The sequence below is a fragment of the Natrix helvetica genome (genome assembly GCF_964273705.1).
Source record: "Natrix helvetica genome assembly, chromosome: 5".
In the NCBI taxonomy this organism is placed as follows: domain Eukaryota; kingdom Metazoa; phylum Chordata; class Lepidosauria; order Squamata; family Natricidae; genus Natrix; species Natrix helvetica.
This window is the reverse complement of record NC_138551.1, coordinates 4,071,119-4,093,943: the sequence shown is the minus strand read 5'-3', so window position 1 is coordinate 4,093,943 and position 22,825 is coordinate 4,071,119. Positions and strand designations below refer to the sequence as shown.

Sequence of the window (22,825 nt, the reverse complement as noted above, 5' to 3'; positions counted from 1 at the left end):
TAGATAGATAGATAGATAGATAGATAGATGATAGATAGATAGATAGATAGATAGATAGATAGATAGATAGATAGATCTGACTCAAAGAAGAACAGGACTTACTATCTGTTGTCCTGATGGGTAGGAACCAAAGGATTAAAATTACAAGACTATGAAGAACTTCCTCACTGTACAGACGTGGCTAGCCAGTGGAACAGGCTGCAACCTGAAGTGGTGAATTATTCTTTTCTGGAAGGCTTCAAGAGGGTTGGTGAGCATTTGGGGATCCTGCCCTGAATAGAAGTTGGCCTAGACAACCTCTAAGGCAGTGTTTCTCAAAGTGGTCCGTACCGCCCCCTTGGGGGGCGTTAAAGAAGTGCAAGGGGGCGGTAGGAAGTTCCGCCTTACATGGGGGGCGTTGAACGTACAGAAGGGGGCGTTGAACAAATTCTATTTATTACTTGTTCTGCCGGACTCACACAGCAGTCATTGCGCGCGGCACGTGGGCAAACCTGCAACACCGATCGTTGCTGTTGGAAACATGGCTTTCATACGAGCGAATGTGCACTTCCTTAGTCAGTCTTGGGTCTAACATTGCGTCCCCAGTAGCGCAAGGAATAGAAAATTCAATAAAATCCCATAGAATGCTGATCAAATTTCTATGATATCCTATTCAAATTTCTATGGCTGTGCTACTGGGGGTCTAGTGTTTGCCGCGCGCAGTGTGAGTCAGCCTCCTTTCACTGCGCCAGGAATGGAGGCTTCCCCAGTAGCACAAGGAATAGAAATTTCAATAGAATCTCATAGAAAGGTGATCAAATTTCTACGGTATTCTATTTAAATTTCTATGGCTGTGCTGTTGGGGTTGCTGGGTCTTCTTCCTTAGAGTTTAGGCATCCTTGGCACATCCGACGAGCGAAAATGCCAGTTTCAGATACGTCCTTCCCTTCTGTCTGAACAGCCAATCACGTTACAGATCGTCATTTGTGTGTCAGACGTTGGAGATGCCCAGTAATTACTACTATAGAGTTATGAATAGAATTTCATCAAATTTCTGTGGTATTCTATTGATATTTCTATGAATATTTTTTTACTGGGATTTTTCAGAAATTTGAGTCATATACCCGGTGGAAAAAAGTCATAGAGTTATGAATAGATTTCCATAGAAATATTGTAAAATTCTATTGATAACTCTATGGCTTTTTCCACCGGGATGATGATGTTAATCGACGGATTTTCAAATTAATTGTACTATCAGCCATCCTAAGATAAGGTGAGTGTTTGACCACCTCTATGGTCGTTCTAACCGTTAGAACTATTGTTATTGATATAGAATTTAAATAAATATTTCATATAAGTCGATGTACAAGATTACAACATCCGTGCTTCAATATCTTGTTATAAATTAATAGAGTTCAGTCATAAAGCTGGCCTATTGTTTCTGGGGCTCGTAACATAAAAGCTAAGCTGCTTGCAAACTAGGATATAGCAAGCACTTGCAAACATTCCTGTAACATAAAACGTCTTTTCTTGCAACTGCTTGCATAGCCACACGCAAACGTAAAAAATGCAACCACTTGCTTTTGGCAATGTAACATAAACCTCCAATCCGCTTGCAAAGCCGTTCGCAAATTTGCATGCAGCTGGAGGCGCTTGCAAAGTCACCTTTCTATGATTCATCGATGAGAATGAAGAAAAAGCCATAGAGTTATCAATGGAATTTCCTAATACTTCTATGACATCATGTTCATAGATCTACCGGTGAAAAATTTATTTACATGTAATACATTTTGCAATTTAATACATTTTGTATATTATATAATTAAATAATCTTTAGGGGGCGGTGGCAAATCAAATTGTGTCTTAAGGGGGCGATGGTTAAAAAAAGTTTGAGAAACACTGCTCTAAGGTAACAGTCCACCTTTGATGCTATGAGGATTAAAACTACAGACTCAAGTGTTTCTCAACATGAGGAACTTTAAAAGGAGAGGATTTCAACTCCCAGAATTCCCCAGCCAGCACAGTCCACCTCTCTCAAAGTTGCCCAGGGTGAGAAATCTCTAGATTTTTTTTTCTAGTCTCATTTGCCACCAGTTATGGAATTCTGCTTCTGATTACACAACGTAGATGATTTACTATCCCCTTGTGCGCCTTCTATTTCTCTGTGGGTTCTTTTGACTGCGATCACAAGCAATCTGAAGAGTGCTATTGATGCTGGTGGAAACTACCAGGTGTGCAGAAAAACATCCCTGCCCACAGACACTATCTAACTTGCCCAGGATTTGGAGTTTATTTTTCACCTTCAAATCACACTTGGTTCCTGGTATCTGCCATTTTCTTGGCAAGATTTCCAAAGTTAGTTTGCCTTTCCTGAGGCTGAGAGAAAATGACTGGCCCAAAGTCAGCCAATTGTTTTTGTTCCACTCCAGGGAAGGGGATAACGGAAGAACTGGTGATGAATTGTGGGGGTACCGAAAAAGATTCAGGGGAATAGATAAAATATCTATTCTGTTTGGTGATGTGAGCAGATGTGGGGAAATGAATAAGATTCAGGGGAATATATATACAGTGTGTATGTGTGTGTGTGTATATGAGTTTATTTATTGTGTCAGGTGACATGAGCAGGCAAGTGGAACCAAGAGGGGATACTGAAAAAAAAAAGATTCAGAAGAGGAAGTATCCAGTGAACATCTGCTTAGAAAAACATGAATTTTGAATGCACGATTAAGCATAAATCTCCGTCGGCTTCAATATGATATAATCCTGTAGATGTTCGTGCCCAATGCATCACACACTGATTTATAGATTGAGAGGATGCACGCTGCTGAGAGATACAACTGAACCAGCTTACAAGCAGAATAAAACAAACGAATTATATAAAAACATGCCTGGAGGAAAAGGAAAGAAGTGGGGGCGAAAAAAGTGAAAATGAAGAACTGCAGGGGAAACAATACAGGATAGTCCTTGATTTATAGGATGTTGATGTTATCCATTCAGTCGTGCCTGACTCTTGGCGATTCTCTGAGCCAGGTCTCCCCACATCTTCTAATCTTGCAGTAGTTTTTGAAATTTTTCTATGCCGTGGCTGCCATCGGCGTAGATTTCTGCAGTGAACATCCCCACATGACATGGCCAAAGAAAGTGACACTCAAGTTTTATGGTTTTTATCTTCCAGCAACGTGTTGAGTGTTATACGCCCCAGGACTTGCTTGTTAGTCACCTTTGCCATCCAAGGGATATGCAGGAGCCTTCTCCAGCACCACATCTCAAATGAGTCAATTTTCTTCCTGTTTTGCTTTTTTAAGATTCAATTTTCGGAATCATAAGTCTCCTGCAACCAGCATCACTTAGTAAAAGTGCCTTTTCACTTCAAATGGAGTTGAGATCTCAAAGGTGCTCTTAAGATGCCAAAAAATGCAAAACAAATCGTCCTGGAAAGTGCAAATAATAATAATAATACGTGAATCCGCACGTATATTACGAAAATACGTTACGACGTCCTAGGCCCCTGGGTGGGGCCCGACTAGTAATCAATGCCAAATCCAGCAAAACAACTGGCTGCTGTGATACAATTGAATAATAATAATAATTCCGGCCATTAAAAAAATGAATCTCACCACTGCTCCAAGGTCCCTTCCAGCTCTATTCTGATTGATTGATAAATTCATCTCCTAACAGAATGGCTATAAGAAGAGAAGAGGAAGCCGTTAATTGGAAGAGAGGAAAGGAATTAAATTACAGAAGCGTACAATCAGAAGGCGTCTGGAAGCAGCTTTTTAGGCAAGCAAATCTGTTCAAAAGCAGACGTCTTCGTGATTTGTGGCTAACGCAGACTGATCTGGCTCTGCTTCTCAATAATTACAGAAGAATGCAATGATGCCTACAAGAAATACAGTATTAGATGTTCACATTGTTGCATTGGGGCACTCAGATCAAAAGAGGAATACAGTCCTTCAAATGGGCAGGCCGAGACTTGGTCATATGTGAAAAAAGGAAGTTGAACTTGGCTTTTTGATTGCTCATCAGTCAAAAAAACCCAGCCCTCTTCCTGTGAAAATAAGCCAGGAACCTTGGCTAGCTGCAGAGAGATTCCCACAAGACAATTCCTTCTCATGAGGATCAAGAAAACCACTGGCCCCAGTCAAGATGATGTGGCCCTTATTAAATTAAAATTTCCTGTAGCCCTGACCCACACCCGATCGGAGGACCTAGTGGCTGCATGGAATAGTGCGGCCGCTGGGGCCTTGGACCAGGTGGCGCCTTTGCGGCCTCTCTTGTGGCAGCGAACCACCCAGGCCCCTTGGTTCACCGAGGAGCTGAGGGTGATGAAGTGCCACAAGAGACGCCTAGAGAGCAGATGGAGATCATCACGCTCCGAATCTGACCGAACTCAGGTGAGAGCCCATTTACGGACTTACCTTGTGGCGTTAAGAGTGGCCAAGCGTCAGTATTGTGCCACTCTTATTGCGTCCACAGATAACCGCCCTGCCGCCCTGTTTGGGGTGACCCGCTCCCTCCTCCAACAGAGGCCGCGGGAAGCTCCTCTGCAGGGCAGAGCAGAGGAATTTGGGGAGTATCTGCAGGACAAAATCGCTCAGATTCGAAGCAAGTTGGTCCCTACTAGTGGTCTGGAAGGGACGTCGGGGGCGGGTCATGAGGTCCCACTCTGGGAGGAGTTTGACTCTGTTACTTCCGAAGATATGGACAGGTTGTGTAGGCGACTGCGAGCCACCACATGTTTATTGGACCCGTGTCCCTCCTGGCTTGTACTGGCATCCTGGGAGGTCACACGAAGCTGGCTCCAGGAGTTAGTCAACGCTTCCTTGAGTGAAGGGTTTCTGCCGGCCGCCCTGAAAGAGGCGGTGGTGAGGTCCCTCCTCAAGAAGCCTTCCCTGGACCCAGCTCTGTTAGCCAACTACCGTCCCGTCTCCAACCTTTGCTTTCTGGCGAAGGTTGTAGAGAGTGTGGTGGCACAACAGTTTCCGCGCCACTTGGAGGAAAATGATTATCTGGACCCGCTCCAGTCCGGTTTCCGGCCCGGCCACAGCACGGAGACGGCATTGGTCGCGTTGGTGGATGATCTCTGGAGGGCCAGAGATGGGGGTTGCTCCTCCATCCTGGTCCTATTAGACCTCTTGGCGGCTTTCGATACCATCGACCGTGGTATCCTATTGCATCGATTGGAGGGGTTGGGGGTGAGGGGCACTGTTTTGCGGTGGTTCTCCTACCTCTCTGGCCGAGTGCAATTTGTATTGGCAGGGGGGCAGAGGCCGACCTCGAGGCCGCTCTCTTGTGGGGTGCCACAAGGGTCAGTCCTCTCGCCTCTCCTGTTCAATACATATATGAAGCCGCTGGGCGAGATCATTCATGGGTTTGGGGTAGATTACCATCTGTACGCGGATGATACCCAGCTGTACATCTCTACCCCAAACCACCCCAACGATGCTATCGAAGTGATGTCCCGGTGTCTGGAAGCCGTACGGATCTGGATGGGAAGTAACAGACTCAAGCTCAATCCGTCCAAGACTGAGTGGCTGTGGCTACCGGTGCCCCGGTTCAACCAGCTTACTCCATCACTGGCCATTGGGGGCGAACGTCTGGCCCCCGTGGATCGGGTACGCAATTTGGGCGTCCTTCTGGATACCCGGCTGTCCATGGATGACCATGTGACAGCCGTGGCCAGGGGGGCGTTCCACCAGGTTCGCCTGGTGCGCCAATTGCGTCCCCTATTGGACCGGAGCGCCCTTTGCACAGTCACTCATGCGCTTGTGACGTCCCGGCTAGACTACTGTAACGCTCTCTACATGGGGCTCCCCTTGAGATGCACCCGAAGGCTGCAGCTGGTTCAGAATGCGGCCGCGCGGGCAGTCTCGGGAGTCTTTGGCTACTCCCACGTAACACCTCTCCTGCACGGGCTACACTGGCTGCCTGTGGCTTTTCGGGTGCGTTTCAAGGTTTTGATTATGATCTTTAATGCGCTCCATGGCACAGGACCTAGTTATTTGCGGGATCGTATCCTGCCCCATACATCCCTTCGGCTGATTCGCTCACACAGAGAGGGACTTCTCCGGGTGCCGTCCACTAGGCTGTGCCAGCGGGTGACGCCTAGGGGAAGGGCCTTCTCTGTGATGGGCCCGACCCTCTGGAATGACCTTCCCCCGACATTAGAATGACTACGGATCTTCGCTCCTTCCGTCAGAAACTTAAAACCCACCTATTCCAGCTAGTCGGCTTGGCCTCATTCCACCTTTCCCACCTCAGTTTTATTTCTAAATTTTTAGGATTGGTTTTAGGGTCTGTTTTTAATGTTTTTAATTTTTATAAATTCGTACAGGGGTTGTTTAATTTGATTTTTAGCTATGTATATGATTGTTTGTATGTTTTTAAATTTATTCCTGTACACCGCCCCGAGTCCCTCCAGGGAGAGGGGGCGGTCTAGAAATTTAATAAATTATTAATTATTATTATTAAAATCATTTGATTACACTGACATGAGAGATCCTATTATGCTTGACTAAAAAGTCATTTGTATGTTTTCCAGCTAAGAACATTTTTGTGTAAATCAGTATTTCTAAACCCTGGGGACTTTTAAGACTCCATCCATGGGAATTCTGGGAGTTGAAATCCCCATGTCTCCAAGTCCCTAGCATTGAGAAACACCATTGTAAATAAAGATGATACTGGAGTTCCTTATTTTTTGTGGCAAGCCAGCTTCCCTTAAAAAAAAAGAAAACTTAAGAAGAACTTCAATCTCTTTTATTAAAAAAAGAACTTCGATCTGTTTTTTTTAAATGCATGAATTCTGTCCAAAACTACTACTTTTTCAAGCATTTCTCAACCCCCTTTGCAAAATGAAATAAATGCATGTCAGACATGGAAGCCACCTTTTACCTTTTGGATTTCAGGCCTGCCACATTTTCTACTGTGGGAAAATGGGAGGGTGGGGGATTACATGGAGAATGAGAGATATATAGTCTAAATAACATGCCTTTCTCAGAGAGTCAAGGACACCTTGCCCTGCACCTGGACGGATGCAGATGGGAGGAGTCTTCCTTCGTGGCAATGACTGACTGGGCCATGGGATGGACTTGTGAGTGCTGGGCAGGGACTTCAACTTTATTTTGGGTGGGGAAAACCTGGAAGCTTTCTGATTCGGGTTTTCCCAGATGTGCCAATATGACATCTCTAATAAAATGGAACTTTGAGGAACTTCAAGCCTCGGGGTCTTCTTTTGCTGGTGGTGTTACTTGGAGCCCTGACAATGTACGTCCCTGTTGCATTGCTCTTCTTGGAATAATGGCAACCAAATGTAAGTCAGTTCACTCTATTGTATTCCCTGTAGGTATCTATACTGGTACGTAAGTAGACTTACGATCCCAATGGAGCCCAAAATATATGTTGTTAAGTGAGAAATTGGTTGAGTTTTGCCCCATTTTACAACTTTTCTTGCCACATTTGCTAAGTGACTCACTGCAGTTGTTAAATTAGTAATACCATTGTTAAGTGAATCTGGCTTTCCCATTGACTTGGCTCTTGAGAAGGTCACAAAGAGGGATCCCATGACTCCGGGACACTGCAACAGCCATAACTCTGAGAAATGGTCATCAGTCACTTTTTCTGTTTTAATTTCACACGGTCACTAAATGAATTGTAAGTCGAGGTCTACCTGTAGATGGGAAAGTTGGACCTTAAAAAAGCAAAACAGGAAAAAAAATTGACACATTTGAGCTGTGGTGCTAGAGAAGGCCCCTGCGTATTCCTTGGATAGCAAAAGTGACTAACAAGCAATTCCTGGAGCACATAACGCCAGACGCATCATTGGAAGTGAAAATCAAAACTGCGTCTCACTTATTTTGGCCATGTCATGCTGGCAAATTCACTGGAGAACGCAATTATTTCGGGAAGAGTTGGTAGTAAAAGCAAACCGAGCAGCCGAAGAACAGGGTGGCTGGACACCATCAAAGCAGACACAAGCCAGAACAGAAAACAATTTGAAGAAGCAGTACAAGATCAGGAGAAAAAACTTCTGTATTAGAATGAAATCTTTTATTGGCCAAGTGTGATTGGACACGCACAGAATTTGGCTCCAGTGCATAAGCCCAGATAAGCAACAAACGGTAATCATAAAATCATAAACCATAAAATACAATCTTCATAAATCATAACATACAACACTCAGTGATAGTCATAGGATACTAAATAAGCAATCAACATAAATCATGAGATACGAACAACAAATTTATAGTTATAAGAAGCTAAGGAAATAGATAATAGGAAAGATAAGAAGGACAATACTAATACAGCCTTACTACCGGTAGGTAGTTTGACATCCCAGGGCATAGCCAGTGATTTATGGGAATTAGTTGTTTAGCAAAGTGATAGCATGGGGGAAAGAACTTTCTTTGTGTCTGGTTGTTCCAGAGGGGAGAAGTTGGAACGATTTCTGTCCAGGATGTGAGGGGTCTGTAGATAATTTCTCTGCCCTCCTTTTGACCCACTCTATGCAGGTCCTCAATGGAAAGCAGGCTGGTTGTAGTTGTTTTTTTCTGCAGTCCTAACTTATCCTCTGGAGTCTCTGTCTGTCTGGTTTGGTTGCTGTGGAGGTGGAGATGTGGGGAGACCTGGCTCATAGAATCACCAAAAGTTGGACCCAACTGCATGGATGTCACGTTCGAATAAAACTCATTAGTAAGGCAGCCTCCCCCAAGATCATCTGATCAACATTCAAATGCTTGGCAACCGGTTCGTATTTATGAACGTTGCTGCGTCCTGAAGTCACCCGATCCTCTTTTGTGACCTTCCGATGTCCACGGGGAAGCCGGGTTTGCTTAGCCACCGGGTGGCTTAATTCATCGACTGCAGTGATTCACTTAACAACTGAGGCAAGAAAGGGGGTAAAACGGGTCGCAAAACCCACTGAACAAATGTCTCACTTCACAATGGAAATGTTGGGCTTAGTTACGGTCGTACTTTGACTGCCTGCATTTGACTAAAGCCTCCTTTGGTAGTATTTGCTATCTATGTGACTGTCAGGTGCCAACGAAAACTTGTGCAAGAATCTACACGATGAATGTGAGACAAAAAAGGGCATGTTTGGAGTTATGAGCTCCCTTGCACCCAGTAAGCCAGGGGTGTCCAAACTTGGGAACTTTAAGACTTGTGGACTTCAACTCCCAGAATTCCCCAGCCATCATGGCTGGCTGGGGAATTCTGGGAGTTGAAGTCCACAAGTCTTAAAGTTCCCAAGTTTGGACACCCTTGCAGTAAGCCAATTGTCAGGCCTGGAAGCCATCTTTTGCCTTGGGCCTTCCAGCCTGCCACATTTAATGCTGTGGGGAAATTGGAGGGGGGATTATATGGAGCATGGGAGATATATATTTACTCATAATAACATTCCTTTCTCAGAGAGTCAAGGACAGCTTGCCCTGTACCTGAAGCAGCGTGACTGGGAGCCATCTCTAGTTGGGACAGTACCTGATTAGGCCATGGGATTGACATGTGGATGCTGGGCAGGGACTTGAACATTCGTTTGGGTAGGGAAAACCTGGAAGCTTTCAGATTTTCCCAGATGTGCCAACGTGACATCTCTAATAAAACAGAACTTTGAGGCACTTCAAGCCTCGGAGTCGTCTTTTGTTTGGGGGTGTTACTTGGAACCCTGATACAGGTGTTTCTCCACCTTTCTGGTTTTAAGATGTGTGGACTTCTGGGAGTTGAAGTCCACCCATCTTAAAATCACCAAGAGAAACACTGCAGTCAACATTAAATGCATCAGGCTTTTTGTGAGTGCACCTTTGACGGAGCCCCCTGCTGCATTCACACAACACATTCAGTGGATTGTGGGAACGCAGCTGCCAAGCCTGGTTCAGTGTCTTGAGCAACTGGCAATGTTTAAATTAAACTGCTAGCGGTAGTTCTGAAATTGAGGATGGGCTGCGAGTTGCAAAGTTTCTGCCTGGGGTCCATGCCAAACATCCGGACTTTCAATGTCTAGTAGAGATGAATGAGGAAGGGGCGTAAAATTAAAACAAAGACGATGTATGGTCCCGGATTGACCTTCAACGGGTGGCTGGGAAGGCAGAAATAATCCTGTCGCCCAATTCTTTTCTCCTGTAAAACAGTCTGTTTTATCAGCAAGTTACAAGCAGTGATATTTTATTTCCTCCTAGGGAAAATATCTAATATTTTTTTCGCTGGAGTGGGAGTCAGCTGTGCTAGCAAGGAGATAAGCTACCTACCAACCGGCTCATAATTCCCTTAACAACAATTGTGCTACCTTTTGCCTAATAATATTCACCTTTGAGGTGTGTTTTAACTGTGTTTGCCAATGCAATTGTACGATGCTGTGATTTTCCAATTGTAACCCTTTAAATTCCACCACCTTAAAACAAATCCTTCTGCTTATTTATGGGATCGAAGTCATAAATGTTCTGCAGAAAAAAGCTTTGAAAGAGATTTTCCACCTTAATACATAGATAATCCTCAACTTACAACCACAGTTATAAGTTGAGGACTTACCTGTATTGTTGGTTTTTTTTTTTTAGAATGCTGATCATTACTATTTTACTAATGCTTACTTCAATTTTAAGTTAAGTGAACCAGTGGTTTATTTATGGGACCAGTTCTGCCAAAATCTGAAAGTTTGTTGACAAAAACTGGAACAACTAGAGTGGCCAGTTTATAACTCTGCCACTTGCTTAACAACCACCACAAAAAATGTCTTAAAATCAGATCAGACATGTCACTAATCCGTTTTTATGACCATCACGCCTTACAACCATGTTAAGAGCCGCGGTGGCACAGTGGTTAGAGTGCAGTACTGCAGGCTACTTCTGCTGACTGCCGGCTGCCTGCAATTTGGCAATTCGAATTGGCTCACCAGGCTCAAGGTTGACTCAGCCTTCTATCCTTCCAAGGTCAGTAAAATGAGAACCCAGATTGTTGTGGGACAAGAGGCTTGTCTCTGTAAACCGCTCAGAGAGGACTGTAAAAGCACTGTGAAGCGGTCTATACGGTAAGTCTAAATGCTATTCCTTCCTTCCTTCCTTCCTTCCTTCCTTCCTTCCTTCCTTCCTTCCTTCCTTCCTTCCTTCCTACCTTCCTACCTTCCTATGAAGCATTGCAAGCAGACTCTGCCCACAGCCAGGAGTTCGATCCTGACCGGCTCAAGGTTGACTCAGCTTTCCATCCATCGCAGGTCAGTAAAATGAGGACCCAGATTGTTGGGGGGCAAGAGGCTGACTCTGCAAACCACTCAGAGAGGGCTATAAAAGCACTGTGAAGCAGTATATAGAACAGAACAGAATAAAGGTTGGAAGAGACCTTGGAGGCCTTCTAGTCCAACCCCCTGCCTAGGCAGGAAACCCTATACCGTTCCAGACAAATGGCTATCCAGCATCTTCTTAAAGACTTCCAGTGTTGGGGCATTCACAACTTCAGGAGGCAACTTCTGTTCCACTGATTAATTGTTCTAACTGTCAGGAAGTTTCTCCTCAGTTCTAAGTTGCTTCTCTCCTTGATTAGTTTCCACCCATTGCTTCTTGTTCTACCCTCAGGTGCTTTGTAGAATAGTTTGACTCACTCTTCTTTGGGGGGGCAACCCCTGAGATATTGGAACACTGCTATCATGTCTCCCCTAGTCCTTCTTTTCATTAAACTAGACATACCCAGTTCCTGTAACTGTTCTTCGTATATTTTAGCCTCCAGTCCCCTAATCTAATATAAATCTAATCTAATAATAAATATAATATTACAATATAATACAATATAATACAATATAATACAATACAATATAATACAATATAATATAAATCTTAGTGCTTTTGCTAAATGCTATCATGGTTGTAAGCTGAGGATTACCTGTCCTTCTGTGCAAAAGGCAATTGGGTGTTCTTTGCTGCCACTTGTGACTCCCCGACTCCTCTCGTGTTTATGGGTGTCAGGACCATTTTTCTCTTGCACATAAACTTTTGTGTTGCCTCACTCCCGGTCACCAGAGGTCTCTCCAAACTTAAGCATGACAAACCTGAAGCTTTTCTGGATGATTAAAAAAAGGGGGGCGGGGGGAGTTGCTTTTAAGACCGGGGCTGTTCAGGACATCTCCGTCAAGACTGGGGACAAAAAGAAAAACGAGCAAAAGGGAGTTGATACAAACTAGTCCTCAATTTACATCCTCACTCAGGGCCACAATTTCCCTTGCTAAGCAGAGTGAGTCGACCCCAGTTTTATGACCTTCCTTGCCATCTGTTGTTAAGCAAAACAGTGCAGTCGTTAAGTGAATCATGTGGCTGTTAAGTGAATCCTGTTCCCCTCTCCCCCACTGACTTTGTTTTGTCAGAAGCCAGCTAGGAAGGTCACAAATGATAGTCATGTGACCCCGGGGTGCTGCGGTTGTCACGAATACCTCCCAGTTGCCAAGCGCCTGAATTTTGATCACGTGACGGTGGGAAGGCTGCAACAGTCGTAACTGCGAGAACCAGTTGTAAGTCGCTTTTTTCAGTGCCATTATAACTTCTAACAGTCGATAAGCGCATGATTGTAAGTTGAGGACTGCCTGTATTTCTATGGGTGGTGTCGGTGGGGAAGGAACTGTATGTACAAGCAGTCCTCGGCCTACGACTGCAGTTGAGCCCAACATTCCTGTTGTTAAGTGAGACATTTGTTAAGTGAACTTTGCCCTATTTTACGACCTTTCTTGCCTCAGTTGTTAAGCGAATCACTGCAGTTAGTAAGTTTGTCACACGGTCGTTAAATGAATCCAGCTTCCCCATTGGCTTTGCTTGTCAGAAGGTCGCAAAAGGGAATCATATCGTAACCCCAGGACACTGCAACAATCATAAATATGAAGTAGCTGCCAAGTGTCTGAAATTTGGTCACGTGACCAGGGGGATTCTGGGAAAGCCGTAACAGTGAAAGACTGTTGTAAGTCACTTTTTCCACTTTTGCCGTTGTAACTTTGAACAGTCACTAAGTGAACTGTTGTAAGTTGAGGACTTCCTGTATCTGGAACATGCCTATCTGTTGATTTGTTTTTCATGGCTCTGATGCATCTTGATCCTGACTCCCTACCTCCTTCAGTCCATCAAAATGGGATGAATGCAGGTAGTCCTCGACTTATGACCGCAGTTGAGCCCAGCACTTCTGTTGCTAACTGAGATATTGGTTCAGTGAACTTTGCCCCATTTTAGGACCTTTCTTGCCACAGTGATTTAGTGAATCACCGCAGTTGTTAAGTTAGTAACCCGGTTGTTAAGTGAATCTGGCTTCCCCATTGGCTTTGCTCGTCAGAAGGTCGCAAAACGGGATGACCCCAAGACAGTGCAACCGTCATAAATACGAGCCAGTTGCCCCAGGGTCTGAGTTTTGATCCCGTGACCACAGGGATGCCACAACGGTTGTAAATGTGAAAAACGGCCATAAATCACTTTTTTCAGTGCCGTTGTAATTTCGACTGGTCACTAAATGAACTGTTGTAAGTCAAGGACTACCTGTGTCTTGTTTTAGTCCTTTTTTTAAAAAAAGAAGTCTCCAATGCAGTGGATAACAAATACTGACAATTTTGTCTAGTTCTACTCTAACCTGAATTATGAGATGACCTTGATTCCTTCCCTGCACAATTGAGGTGTGCCGCTTAGTTTGTGATGGATGACGGCAACGGCTCTGGCGGGTGACATTAAATTCTGGCGAGATTCTTATAATGAGCTGAGAAAAATCGAGGCTGGAGCAGATAAGGTGTTTCTATCCAGCATCCCATCAATAGTCCTTCCAAAAGTAGGTTTCACGTACGCCTCAATGCACTTTTGCATCATGTGCTCTGGGTCAACCCTGAAGCTGACCTGACCGAAGCCATTTTGGAGGCTTCATTGTTGCATGTTCAGTGGAGCTAAGGGGTAGGGAGGGGGTGGATTTAGATAGCTGGGATTTTCCCTTGGGAACCAAGGACATTCTCACACCTGGTCAGAGGAAGGAGGAGCAATGTCACCAGGCAACCAGACAGCGCTGTGATTGGACCATATGACTGTTCTGAGAAAATGACAAACTTACTTTTAATTAGGTGAAAAACGTGGGAAACTTCTGAGTCGGTTTTCACCAGATCTGTGCCAATATGATATCTATATATATAAGAGCCAAATACCAGTCAATCATCACAAAATCTCCAGAACTATAAAGCCTACAAACTTGAGTTATGTTCCTCTTGGCTTCTAGGTGCTCACTAGGAAAGGATTTTTCGAAATGACCATTAGATCATTAGCATGTCTTATACAGTAATTAACATGTTCTGATGCTAAGGAGTTCTACTCCCCCTCCCCACCTGAAAAGAACTCTGTTCCAACTGCCAGTTGCCTTATATTAACACACTCTGATGTTAAGGAGTTAGACATTCTACTTCCCCTCCCCACCTGAAAAGAACTGTTCCAGCTACCACTTGCCTCACATTCCGTTACCTCAGTTCAAACTGGCAGATGTTCCCTTCACTCAGGAGCAGTCTGGGGCTCCTTACAGTTCTAAACATCGGTACCTCACCAAAATGTCTACGCCTTCCACCTATGGAAATGCTTCCGGACTCAAGGCAGCAGGAGCGATATTCCCTTATGAGTTTCCATCACCGACCACCACTCAGCCAACGGATTGAACCGGAGTGAACCGGATTTCTCCTGCATTGCCTGATCACATAGTTTCATTGCGAAGCACGGGTATCCAGCTATATCCAATAAAGCTATTCATTTCGCTTCTCCAAGAAGCTTCTTCAGTTCAGAATCGAAGAAGCTTTTTGAACGAGAAATGAAACGTTTCCAAGGGCAAAAAAAACAAAAACAAAAACCAGTTGTCTTTTGAAAAAGCACCTTTGACACAGTTATTCTACTTCTATTTGCAGGTTTTTGCATTATGTGATTTTTTTCCACTCCAATTCTCTCTCTTCCATTCTGCAGTCTCCAGGCACTGCAACACCCACACTCTGGACTTTTTGTTCACTTTTGTTTAGTCTGGGGTGTTATCATGTTTATTTCCTGCCCATCTCATGGTTCAAGGCAGCTCTTGAGTTTTAGATCAAGTATATTTCGGTTTGTCTTTTACGGGTGGGGTGGGGGGTGGATGGAATTTACCCCGGATACGGGTGCGATGAAATAAAAACAGGCCGATCTCCAATCGTCTGGTTGAAGCCATTATCCTGATTTTATTTGATCACGCTCTGCAGACATCCCACATCATTGAAGTGAACAAAATTAATCCACATTTCCCAGTCAGTACAAATAGACTTCAATTTATGACCATAATTTAGCCCTGTAAGTTGTGTGTCACAGCGGTCATTAAGCAAGTCGCCACAAAACCGCCCTGAATTTTGCGACCCTTTTTTGCAGTGGTTGTTAAATAAACTCCACTGTTCGTTAAACGAACCAATGATACAGGTAGTCCTCGACCACAAGTGAGCCTCAAATTTATGTTGCTAAGCGAGATGGTTGTTAACTGAATTTCGCCCCATTTTACCACCTTTCTTGCCATGGTTGTTAAGTGAATCACTGCAGTTGATAGGTAACATGGTTCTTAAGTGAATCTAGCTTCCCTGTTAGCTTTATTTGTCAGAAGGTTGCAAAGGGGGGGGGGAAATACGTGACCCCGGGGACCAGTGGTGCGTTTCAAAATATTTTAGAACCTCTTCTATAGGTGTGGCCTGCTTTGTGGAAGTGGCTTGCCAGCCAGGTGACCGGGTGGGAGTGGCTTGGCAGTCATGTGACTGGGTGGGCATGACCAACTTGTAAAATGTGGTGAAACTCACTTAACAACGCTCTTGCTTAGCAACCAAAATATTGGCTCAGAAACTCTGGCATTTGAAGCATGCAAGTCTTAAAGCTGTCAAGTTACAAGACCCTCGCACCCCTAACCCTTTAGAAACAAAACTCTCAGGGGTGTTCAAACCTGACAGCTTTAAGGCCTGTGGACTTCAACTCCCAGAATTCCTCCTCCAGTCATGTTGGCTCAGGAACTCTGGCATTGAAGTGTGCAAGTTACAAGACCCTCGCACCCCTAACCCTTTAGGGAAAAAAACCCAGGTGTATTCAAACTTGACAGCTTTAAGACTTTAAGGTTTAGATAGGACTCTTTGAGGCGGGCGGGGCGATTGGTGAGCGAGCCAATCAGTGAACGGTGGGCGGGGCAAGCGTGGTGCGGACGGGCGGGGGGAGGGAGCTGGAACCGGTTCTAAACGGCACAGTAGATATGTGGAACCTCTTCTATAGAAAAGCTTAGAACTGGCAGGAACCCACCCCTGCCGGGGACCCTGCAAGCGTCATAAATATGAGTCAATTTCCGAGCATCTGAATTTTGATCGTATGACCATGCTGTAACGATCATCAGTGCCAAAAACGGTCATAAGTCATTTTTTTCCTGCTGTTGTAACTTCAAACGATCAGTAAACAAATGGTTGTAAGTTGAGGACTACCTTTAAAAACATATTTGAAAGAAAAGATCAGTGCAAAACAATCTCATGGAGCGCTTAGAAATATTAGAATAGCAGAATAACAGAGTTGGAAGGGACCTTGGACATCTTCTAGTTCAACCCCCTCCTAAGGCAGGAAACCTTGTACCAGTGATGGTGAAGCTTTTTAGCACCAAGTCCCCAACTGGAATGTACATGTGCTGCACGCCGCAACCCCAGAAGCTCGAAGCCCAACTGGCCAGGGCACATGTATGCGCCGGAAGCCAGAAGAGCAGCTGGCGATGGCGCACATGACCACAGAGAGGGCCAGTTTTGGTCCAAAAACAATCTGGAAAATGCCCCTCAAACCAGTGTGGTTTCTGGGCATTTTTCAGGCCGTTTTCCGGTGCTCCAGCGCTCGTTAAAACCAGCGACTGGCGCACATATGCGCTCAGAAAACGGTAAGAGCCGCTGGCGAGGGCATGCGTGCCACAGGTTTGCCATCCCGGCCCTATATCATTTCAGCCGTAAGGATATTGCTCACATCAAACTTTCCTTATTATTTCCTAATTTTTTTGTATCAATGGAGCACTGGGGACAACTAAAGCCTAACACAGCCTGTTAATAGCTAATTTTAAAAAAAGTCGTGGCGGGGGAGGATTCAATTTTGAAAGCAAGACTCAGGGATGTATATAGTGTACTATTGGCTGGAGTCCAGTAGTCTGAAATGGAAAAAAAGAAAGAACATAACCTGTAAATAGAGATCTGGATAAAAATCGGGTGAGATTAAAGGCCATCAAGGTGGAAAAAAGAGCAGAAAGATACATCAGAATGGCTCCATTAAGAGAAAATATAGACCTGTCACCAAATAACAAGATAACAGTGGGAAATGTCGTATTTCATAAGCGGCTTGGCGCAACCGTAAACCTGTAGCATTAAGTCAAAGCTTCAGAAGTCCGTTGTAAGATTCAGCATGTGTCGTATTACTCCATTCACCCAAAGAGGTTTAAATTGATTATTGACTTAATCCTCACTCTAGCTTCCTACTGGGTAAATGCAGTTGTTGAAAGTCTACAAGTGGATTGGTTGAGGACAGGTGTGTGTGTATGTGTTTGTGCTTGTGTGTCAAAATCTTAGCACCTTGGGGGGGGGGGCTGAAAGAGACCCACATTTTCATTGCTAGCAGTAGGGACTTCAACTCCCACAAAGAGCTGTGGGTTTTGGGTTGCAAAAACCTACCCTGTTTCCCTGAAAATAAGACCTCCCCGGATAATAAGCCCAATCGGGCTTTTGTGCACAAGCACTAAAATAAGCCCTCCCCCTAAAATAAACCCTTCCTGAAAATATTGCAACACAACAGCAGCCGTGAGTTGACTACGCTCGCCGCCTCCTGCACCTCAAAAATAATAAGACCTCCCCGAAAATAAGGTTATTTCGTGGGGGTCAAAAGAAAATAAGACCCTGCCTTATTTTCGGGGAAACACGGGGTAGTTAACCACAACATGGTAGGAAGAGACACAACCAAGCCATTGTTAGATAATGCTATCTAACTAAGAATATTTATCTATTGGCTGGCTGTGGGATTCTGGGAGTTGAAGTCCACAAGTCTTTAAATTGCCAAGTTTAAACCATACGTCCAATTTATTTTTATCCTTTTGTCCTATGAGATAAGGACCGCTTTATAATAATAATAATAAGAAGAAGAAGAAGAAGAAGAAGAACAGAATAACAGAGTTGGAAGGGACTTTGGAGGTTTTCTAGTCCAATCTCCTGTTCTATACTCGGCAATATTGCTGAAAGCCACTAGATGGCAGCAAAGAGAAACAGGAAAACCCTTTCTTGTCATCTATTGGCCATTTGCAGCATTGCAGCCTATGTCAGTTTTCTCTAAGGATCAACAGTTGTGAATTCAGAATGAGAAAAGGAGAAAGGATGTAATAATTTCTGGAATAAATCAGTTGAGATTGTGGATTTTCTCCAGAGAAATATGGGAAAAAATGGACGCACAAGATGTAAATTCTTCATTTATCATGTCTAGCTGGGGGATTTTGGGAATTGATGTCCACAAGTCTTTATGCTGCCAGGTTTGGAGACCCCTGCTTTAGATTAATATTTTCACACCTCGGCAACTTTAACATTTAGCTTTTGACTCATGATAGCTGGGGAATTCTGAGAGTTGTAGTCCACATCTGTTCTGACCGAGGCTTCCGAAGAGCAGGAAGCAAACTCCTGATCCCAACAAAAATAAACCCCACCCTTTTATTAATTTCCTGTGAATTCTGCTCATTTACATCCAGCAAAGTCTTTCGAGGGAGGATTTACAGTCACAGACCTTCTCTGGCTTGGAGAGCTGCCAGGCCGATATCTGCAAAACTTGGCAAGGAGCCTTGGAGAGTCACGAACCAATTAAGTGAACTAATTGTCTCCTGCAAACTCCACTCCCCTTTCGCTCCTCTTTTATTTCCTCTGGGAGGGGCCATTTATCCTTCACCTGTGGCCTTACTCCCAAGTCGACCCCTTTTCTTAGCTGTTCTCTTTTCCTGGCAGCTGCGCATGCACACACTGGGAACAGGCTCCAGCTGTTCTTCTGCCCCACTGATGTCTGACTCTGAAGGCAGCTGATAACTGCCAGATGGCCCTGGCCCCCTCTCTGTCTCCGACACAGAGCCCTCATCCGAGCCTTCCCCAGACTCCAGGACTGGCCCATCTTCCTCCCCAACCTTCTCACTGTCTGAATTTGCTGCCAGATCCACTGACCACTGGCAGGCCACAACAACATCTTAAAGTTGCCAAGGTTGAAAAACACTACTCTAATGACACATAGTAAAAGACTTTTTTGAGCCTTGCTCAGGGGAATCTCAGGTAACCTCAGATCCTTCTATGTGAAGTTTTTTTTTAGCAAGAATACAGAAATGGTTTCGCATTGTCTTCTTCCTGGATAGCTAAAATTCCCAACCTAGTCTGTTTTGGGATTGCCCAGTGGTCTCCTCTCCAAGGACTAAACTGACTGAATGCTATTTAGCTTCTAGGTGTCCAACAAAGACAACCAACTACTGCTAGTAGGTCCTTGACCGACAACCAAAATGGAGCCGAAGATTTTTGTTGCTAAGTGGAAATATTTGTTAAGTGAATTTTTCTTCATTTTACCTCCTTTCTTGCCACTGTTGTTAAGTGAGTTGCTGCAGTTGCTAAGTGAGTTATGTAGTTGTGAAGTGAATCTGGCTTCCCCATTGACTTTGCTTTCCAGAATGTGGCAAAAGGGGATTATGTGAACCCGGGACACTGCAACCGTCATAAATGTGAGTGAGTTTCAAGGAATATTTATATAACAAACTAGCTGATAACCTGGCATTGTCCAGGTATTTATTTATAGGGGTGAAATGTCTGAACCAAACATAATTTCGAATGTTGGATTTTCCCCCTTACCAGAGGGAGCCTCCTTGTGGAGCGCTGTGAAGCTGTTACCATGGCAACTCTACTGCGCTGCACAGTAGAAGCCATTTGAAGGCACAACAGTCTGTATCTTAACAGAACACACACCCCGAGGGCTGCTAGGGATGTCTTACCCCCACAGTATTTGTTTCCAAAGGGTAAGTCATCTGTGTACCAAGTTTGGTTGAAATTGCTCGAGGGATTCCAGAGTTATGCTAGAACCCACACACACAACAGCCGTTCATATCAAGGACAGATCCAGCCTAGAATTAAGGAGAATTTTCCTAATGGCAAGAACAATCAATCAGTGGAACCTCCAGGGATTATGGGTGCTCCATCACTGGAGGGTTTTAAGAAGAGATTGGACAACCATTTGTCTGAAATGGTAGGGCTTCCTGCCTGAGCAGGGGGCTGGACTAGAAGACCTCCGAGGTCCCTTCCAACTCTGTTATTTTGTATTCTGCATTTGTATTTTTGTATTTTCAAAGCGAAACCACTAAGAATCAATTTGATTGCAGAAGCATACAAATAATGTCTACCAATTAAATGTATCCAATTCTGCATCCAGTTTTGATCACCATGATATAAAAAAGAAGTTGAAACTCTTTTTAAAAAGGTGCAGAGGAGAGCAACAAAGAGGATTGTTGATGGAATTGGATATGTGTAATTTAAGGAAAAGAAGGACTAGAAGTGACATGATAGCAATCTTCCAATATTTAAGGGGTTGTCACAAAGAGGGAGTCAAGCTATTCTCCAAAGCACCTGAAGGCAGGAGAAGAAGAAACGGATGGAAACTAATCAAGGAGAGAAGCAACCTGGAATTAAGGAGAAATTTCCTGACAGTGAGAATAATTAACCAGTGGAACAGCTTGCCTTCAGAAATTGTGGGTGCTCGAACACCAGAGGTTTTTAAGAAGAAATTGGACAACCATCTATCTGAAATGTTATGGGTCTCCTACTAGAGCACCGGGTTAGACTAGAAGACCTCCAAGGTCCCTTTCAACTGTTACGCTGTATTCTGCCAACTCCAGACTCTTCTGCCCCGAGTAACCTCTTTGTATTGATTCTCTCCCCTTGGGGAGGGTCTGTCATAAATTCCTGGGTAATTAACCACACTTTGGGCACTAAATGACTTCTCGCTACATTAAACACACTACCTGACCTTTAATAAGCTGACGAAGGCAACTTTTCTCTGTGCTGAGCCTAAAATTGGTGGTTTCCATTTTCCAAGCTTCCTTTTGATTCTCATGCCGTGCCGGGCCAAGTCAATAATTCTCTTGCCACCCAGGGATTATTTTGGGCATGGCATGGATAATTTAACAAAGTACATCCATGGTTCCACAAGCCATCCCTGAAAAAAAAAAACTAAACCTCCCTCTTCCATCACCGCACCTGCAGGAGAAACGTGTGTCCTTCCCTGTCTGGACTTGTGTAATCGCACGCCTGACAAACCGCTTCTCCAGTTATAGATGGAGGAAGAAATTCATCCATGTGACAACTTGATGCGAACCCTACGTGCTCAAGGCGGTCGTTAAATGAGTTGCCCCGATTTTATGACCTTTTTTTGACACGGTTAGGATAGCCTCTTTATCAGAGTTTGTTGCAGTAATCAAATTCAGAAAGCACACACAGGTAACTGATTCAGCAGGATTCATTAATTTGTCTTTATGTATAATATAACACATGAAGTAAATATACAATACCACATCCTACGTGGTAGCAAATACAAGCAAAACACAGGCAGAGGAGAGAACAGTTTCAGTTTCAGTTCAGAGCAGCAGACTAGTTTAGAGCTCAGCACAGACTCAGAGCTACAGAGCTAAGCCACGCCCAGGTTCCAACTCTTTCAGTTTCCCAACAGCCCTCATTGGCTAACTTAGTTGCTGTGCCTATTCATTGGCTGACCTTGTTACCATGTCTTTGCCAAGTCATGAACCCTCATACACTGACTGCTAAATTAAAAATCCACCCCTGGAGAGGTCGGGGGCAAACTATTTCCAGATTTCTGCTAAAAAAAAAGCTCTACAGATATGTGCGTTTTACTACCGGCTCGGTTCTAAGAAGACTTTGGTCTTTAAAAAAAAATTAATTGAGTTTTAAACAATAGCTGAATGATATAATCTGTAGAAGAAAGACTTTGCAGCCCCAAACTTCCTTAACTCGCAAAATCCTGATATGTAATCAGCATTTAATATCTTTTTATCTTGCTGTTCGGAACAAAACCCTCCCCAAAGCAGATTAAACTTAATTAAAAATACTAAATGCACACACTCAAATCCTTAAAAGAAATCAATAACGATCCGTATCTAAGTCGTTCTAATAGGAAGCAGATAAAATACCCAATGCTACTTTGGTCAGGAGCAGCAATTGAGGATAAATATTATATTTATAAATATTATAATATTTATAAATGAATAAATTTAGTCCCAGGAAAAGCATGCTAAGCACAATTCATGAAAATTATCAGAATATCAGGAAGGGATCAATAAATTTCGACAAAGATTTGAGTAGCTCGACTTACAACAATTTGTTTAGTAGCCGTTTGAAGTTTCAACAGCACTGACTTATCACCGTTTTTCACACTTACCGGCCGTTGCGACGTTCCCCATAGTCACGTGATCAAAATTCAGACGCATGGCAACTGGTTCACATTTATGACGGTCGCGGTGTCCCGGGGTCACGTGATTCCCCCTTTTGCGTCCATCTAAGAAGCAAAGTTAATGGGGAAAACCAGATCCGCTTAATAACCAGGTTACACATTTAAGAACTGCAGATTCACTTAACAAATGTGGCGAGAAAGGTTGTAAAATGGGGCAAAACTCCATAAATGTCTCACTTAGCGATGTAAATTTTGGGCTCAGTTGGGGTCATAAAGCAAGGACTGCTTGGAGTTAGGAAAGGAAGAGCCACATATAATTAAAGGAAAAATGTTTCAAAAAGTGGGCAACTAAAAAGACATAAAAAGACCGAATTCTTAGAACTTCCTACAAACTCCAGAGA

The 22,825-nt window shown here is 44.0% G+C and overlaps 1 protein-coding gene across 5 annotated transcripts in view; it reads left to right on the top strand.

Annotated features, from left to right (window-relative positions):
• NMUR1 (neuromedin U receptor 1) overlaps window positions 1-22,825 on the top strand; it is a 70,990-nt gene that overhangs the window by 19,857 nt on the left and 28,308 nt on the right. The window contains exon 4 of one of the 5 annotated variants that reach the window (XM_081956117.1): window positions 11,097-11,176. The exons of the other annotated variants lie outside the window; for them this stretch is intronic. The gene's annotated coding sequence lies outside the window, so the exon portion shown is untranslated. The remainder of the gene's footprint in view (window positions 1-11,096; window positions 11,177-22,825) is intronic. 5 annotated transcript variants of the gene reach the window in all.